Here is a 6,179-nt window from a genome sequence, read left to right on the forward strand (position 1 = left end):
GGTCCTATAACACATTCAAGATGTTAACAAAAAATATTTCCCGGCACTCCGGCCATATTCAAGGTTAAAGGTCAACACAGTGGTAAAATTTCAAAGTTGCTCAAATTTGGCTAACAAGCACAACCAAATTATTCCTCTCATTGCAAGGGTTCAGAAAAAGTATAGTTTGACTACCTACGATGTACCGTTCTTGAGTTATAAGCAAAAATGTCAAATTTTGGGCAGTGGTCAGTTTTTTTTTTGGCCACACAGGGGCCAAAAATTAAAAATGTTCCGATTTCAACGCAAATGGTCTCAAATTGCTCGTAATGCAAAAAAAGGAATTGAAACATCCTACATGGTTACAACTATTCCTTATTTAACTTATTTTTACATAACAAGTAATTTGAGACCAATTTCGTTCAAATCGGAGCATTTTTAATTTTTGGCCCCTGTGTGGCCAAAAAAACTGACCACTGCCCAAAATTTGACCTTTTTGCTTATAACTCAAGAACGGTATGTTGCAGGTAGGTCAAACTATACTTTTTCTGAATCCTTGCAATGAGAGGAATTTGGTGTGCTTGTTAACCAGATTTAAGCAACTTTGAAATTTGACCACTGTGTTGACCTTTAACCTTGAATATGGCCGGAGTGCCGGGAAATATTTTTTGTTAACATCTTGAATGTGTTATAGGACCATAAAAGGAAGCCCTGGGGGGATGCACATTAAAACCTGGTAGACACCCGACTATATGTTTATATAAACTTCTGGTAAGTCTTGTTTTAGTAAAAAGATAAATTAAAATTATCACTTATGGGAGGCGCATTTTCAAGCTTTTTCAAACACTGTGAGATCAATCATGAGACATTAATATCATGGCCATGTTTCATGCATCGAATAGGGCACGATACATCCAAATGAATAACAAAATAAAGCAATCACCTGAATATACCATGAATGGACTGTTGACAGGGCCATCGTAACGTCACAAAGCTAAATCAATATAAAAATGTGTGATCATTGTTAATTAATTTCACTAATTGCAAAATTTATCGATTGTTTATGGAATACATACTGATTTGCAAGGGAACAAACCAAACGGTTCGATGACGTCATATTTAACGAAAGTCTGTTCAATTAGGAAGCTGACACCCAGAGGGGGGCACTCCAACTTTGGAGGTGACGCATATGTAGGGCTGTTAAGACCCCCTTTTTCAGCATCGCTGTCACCCAAAGACCCCATATTTTTTTAAGAACACATGTTCTGTCACCCGAAGACCCCTTATTTTTTCATTTGATCTGTCACCCAAAGACCCTTACTTGTTCAATTTTAACAGCAACTTTCATTTATCACTGATTTTGTCACTTATTTTGATAAAACAAAGTAATTTGAAGCCATTTAGAACTAGAAATTCGACTTTCGAGGTTTCTGTTGCGCTGTTTCGGCTCTCAGCCAAAGATTCCATTAAAAAAAAAAGGTCATGTTCTCACCCAATGACCCCCATATTTTTTACATTTTGCTCTCACCGAATGCCAAAAATCATGCTCTCACCCAATGACCCCATATTTTTACATTTTGCTCTCACCGAATGCCTCTTACTGCGAAAGAGCCAGCCCTACACCTATATCCATTTCAAATTGAAGTGCCCCCCCCCCCCCGGGCTGACCCCTCTCCTTCCCTGAAACGTAAGTGTGAATTGTTGAAAGTTCCAACCCGAAAGGTCAATTTGACGGATATTTTAACTAGTTGTTCACAAACGTAATCATGCAGCCTTTTTTTACCCACTCCCTCCTAACGAAAGAACTTTCGTTTAGGCCAAAAAAAAAACATGTTTGTTTCCTGTAGCACTGAGGTCCAAAAAGTCAAATGCGAAATGCGGGTTTTTTTAATCCATGTCTTGAAATGGAAAAAAATACCCTTTTCGCTGCAAATTGGAATGGGAATTTACAGTGGGTTTCTCCGACACACAAAAAAACCAACATATTTCTTCATATTCAAGAATATTTGTTGTGTAATGTGTAAATGTTTACTCCAGTAGTGTTTTATTATTATTTTTTTTTTGCGTTTTTTCCGGTTTTTTTTCTTCTTCTTTTTCTTTGTAAGTGAAAAAAAATTCAAATTCGCACATAAGCCGTCAAAAACGAAATGCGCGCGCTATAGGAAACAAACTTGGTTTTTTTTGGCCTTATAGGACGTCTTTGAACTTTTGGTTTGTTATCTAACAAGTAACCATATCTTAACGAATATATGAAAAAAGCATATGTTGTTGAATTTCTGTAAGAACCCAATTTAAAATAATTATTATAATTTTGTGATCTATTTATCTACGCTTATATTTGTGAATTATCTACGATTATCATTCTGTTTAGGCAATAGAAACAAATTAGTTCGATCTTTCGATCGATCATCGATGTTTGGTCGATCCTTATTACTTGTGACCGTACACCACATGAGCCGTAAAGTCCGCCCGGTCAATTTTGTTTTATTTCGTGTTTAGAAAATATAGGCCCTGTATCATAGACTTTAAAATGGTATATCATTTTGACTTCAAACGATATCCAGAAGCGGGGTTATGGTTTGTTAAACTTTGCTCCTTCAATAAAATGGTATACCGTAAAACCCCGTCTACAAGGATATACCTAAGAAACGCCCTCAATAAAATTGGTTGCTTGTTGTATTTGGAGTTTGAGCAAATATATACTGGCACTGGGTGGCTATGCATTCCATCTAAGTATGTTGTAACACCAATCAATTGTATTGACATAATAACGACTGTTTCGTATATCAGGATCGTATAGCTCAATTGATAGAGCGTCAGACTTTGGAACTGAAGACATGCTGAAGAGAGCATGGTCCGGGCACCAGTTCCGTTTTTTCATTCTCGTTTAATTTTAACTTTTTGACATGTTCTTTTTATCTTTCTTCAAATCTACCTTTCTACTTTTAATTTTAGGTGTGTTTTTTTTTTTTTTTTTTTTAGTTTTTTTATAGTGTTTTTAGTAATTTTGTGGTTTTATAGAAACTAGTAAAAGCATTTATTCTAAATAATAGCGAAACCCACGGTTAGACAGATGTGTTGTAACTACTTGTCTGTCCTCGTCTTTGCAATAAAACCTATGTTGCACCTTTGTGCCATCCCAATTCTTGAGGAATGGTAGGTAGGGTGCGTTTTTGGCTTAAGCACGATTTTGTTTCTACTTGAAATGAAATCAAAATAAATATTGTTCTGTTGCCATGCCACAATTGCAGTTTTTTCAAAAAAAAAAAATAGATGAGGAATAATAATTATTCCATATTTGAATCTATTGTCCCATCAAGAATAGAGTGTCTTCAAAAACTTCAATCAATTCATCTGACAAAGGAAACTATTCTGGTCATTCAATTTTGTTTCGCTTGCACCTGTTATATCACAGGCGTTGGTAGAAGGCACACTTCTCTTGTCTTCACCGAAGTAGTGATGTAAACACTAACATGATTAATTACCATAGCTAGCAATGGACATACACTATTTTTTGTTCCACTTGAACCCATACTATAGGCTATTCGCTGTCGATGTGACGTAATTAATCGGATTAACTACCATAGCAATTGATGAATACAATTTCGAATATATAGCCCTGCACTTCATCGTTCACGTGGCACCTATGCATTAAACCATAGTTGTCAAAGAAATGCTAATCACTCGCCATGTAAGATTAGTATTTATGAAAGAGTGGTATTCAATCTATGTTTGGTGACATACGCGGGTGATTAGTGCAATCTGCTTGATGGTAGTTATTGCGATTATTACGTCACTTCGACAGCGTAGTATAGACGAATCCAACAAGCCAAGTGATGGTCAGAATTTATTCGGCCATTATACGCTGGTGAAGTTGCGTAATTAATCGGATTAATTACCATAGCAATAGGTGAAAACAATTTTGAACATATCGCGCTGCGCTACAAGCAGGTTACACTCATCACCTGTACTGTGTATGTCTGCAATCATAGATTGAATACAATACTGGTCTTTTCAAAGATCTTACAGGTGCAGCATGATATGGTTCAATGAAGAGGTACCGCCTGAACGTATCAGTGTATAACGCGGTATATTCAAAATTGTTTTCACCTATTGCTATGGTAGTTAATCCGATTATTATAACTTCGCCAGCGTATTGGAATAAAACAGGAGGATGTGAGTTCATAAGGGCAATGTCGGGGATTATAGGTCACAATCGATGTGGAGAGATGAGAGGTCCGACCAACAGCCATAGCGAATGGTTCATGTTCAACTAATTCCAGCGGACGGTCTGTGGCTAGTAAGGAATCGTCTTTGACCACATGCGCAGATCTGTCTCGTCAGGAAGATATTTAATATCGAATTTATAATAGGCCTATGCCTACCAGTTCCATCGTATAACCGATCTGCTAGAGAATATTTGTTACCATGTTTAATAAATTCGTATTTATCGTATAATAAAATGTAGCCAAATGTATATTATGTGTCACACGATTTTCTGCTGAACCACTAGCAGGCTATGTTACCACATCTATGACAATGACAAAGGTGAATTTTGATGATTTTTACGATCGTCCGGATGAGCAAATCACTGAATGGGTCTTTAGTTCCCTCCTCTCCTTATCCTGCCAATATTATATGAATCAAAGAAAAATAAAGAAAAAATGAAATTAAACAAGAAAAAAAGACAAAGAAAAGAAACAATAAAAGAAAAACAATAGAATAAATTAAACTAAATATGAAAAAAAAATGATCACGAAAGGAGTCTTTAGAAAATGCAAGAAAATATAAATGAAAAGTTTGAACAATATTTTGTTTATAAAAGTTTGTGTGACCGTGATGAGGCTCGAACTCACCATCTTCCGATCTAAAGAACCAAAGTCTTATGCCTTGCCAAGTGAGCTATGCTCGTGAGATGCGAAATAAAGATAAAATAATACATTGTATACCTGCTTGTGTCGGTAAATGATTTGCTCAAATTCCATAAGGATATAATATTGTGGAGGGCGCTAGCGTGAAATATGCTATCATCACAGTCGCTTCTATTCCTTATAGACGGGTTTCTACGGTATACCTTATTCGGTTCTACGTGTGTCTTTTTCCCCACATTGCTGGTAATAAATATCAAACGGTCATATTTGGCGGTCATTTCAAATCATCCCAAGTCAACAAGACTCAGGAATGTCCTCTCATTGTTAATTGTTGGTTATACATACCTAGACAAATGCAATGGTTTGTAACCCACCACTTAAACAGGATTTAGCTTAAAGCAAACAAAGACTAGAGCTATTCTATAGACATAGGTAGAAGCTTATTATCATCTTCAACAATAGGATTATTGATTGGTTTAAAAGGTGTTTGACTGGCACTAGCAAAATGAGATACATGTAGCACCAAGTTGAGGTACCTCAAGAATACAACCTTCACGCACATTTTACACTGGAACTCAGAATACAATTTGCCGACTTCACGGCTGGTTTGTGGTGGACGGTTACATTTATCTACGATTATATTTGTGAATTATTTACGATTATAATTCTGTTTACCTTATTATATACATTATATTGTAATACTTTTTGTATTTTAATTGATAACAATTCTAATATTCTCGGCTAAGCTTTATCAAATAGAATAATATAAATTTTGGTAAATTCCAATAATATATAATATATACATTTGGTTGTTTATGATATACTTATAAATACATATTTAAACAGTTGTATCTTATTCATTAGGCCAAGTAAAAAAATAAATAACATGTATATCGTCTGGGCTGAGGGTGGCCCTTGTTATTTGTTATTATGTTATTTTTTTACCACTCATTTCTGTGTAAAATTACAATTGCAACGTGTTTGTCAACACATCGTAAAAACAGGGAGGCCTATAATATTTTTGTTATTTTCCCAAAGCCCTACTTGAGCATGAAGAAAGTGTTTGCAATGTGTTTATAAATGATAACTAAGAACTTCTTGGTTTTTTAATACAGCAATTTTAGAAACAAAGTAAGGGAGCATGAAAGAAAAACAAAAATATTTGAAACTATCCAAAAATCGGTGAGGGCGGGGACGATATACATGTTATTTATTTAACTTGGCCTTACATACTAATAAATACAACCATATTATTAAAAGAATATAATGACAAGTCATTAGATAATACTTATCGGGTTTTACCTCTTTAATTAGGCTACTACGTTCTTC

This window comes from Amphiura filiformis, chromosome 18 (assembly GCF_039555335.1).
Source record: "Amphiura filiformis chromosome 18, Afil_fr2py, whole genome shotgun sequence".
Taxonomy (NCBI): Eukaryota; Metazoa; Echinodermata; class Ophiuroidea; order Amphilepidida; family Amphiuridae; genus Amphiura; species Amphiura filiformis.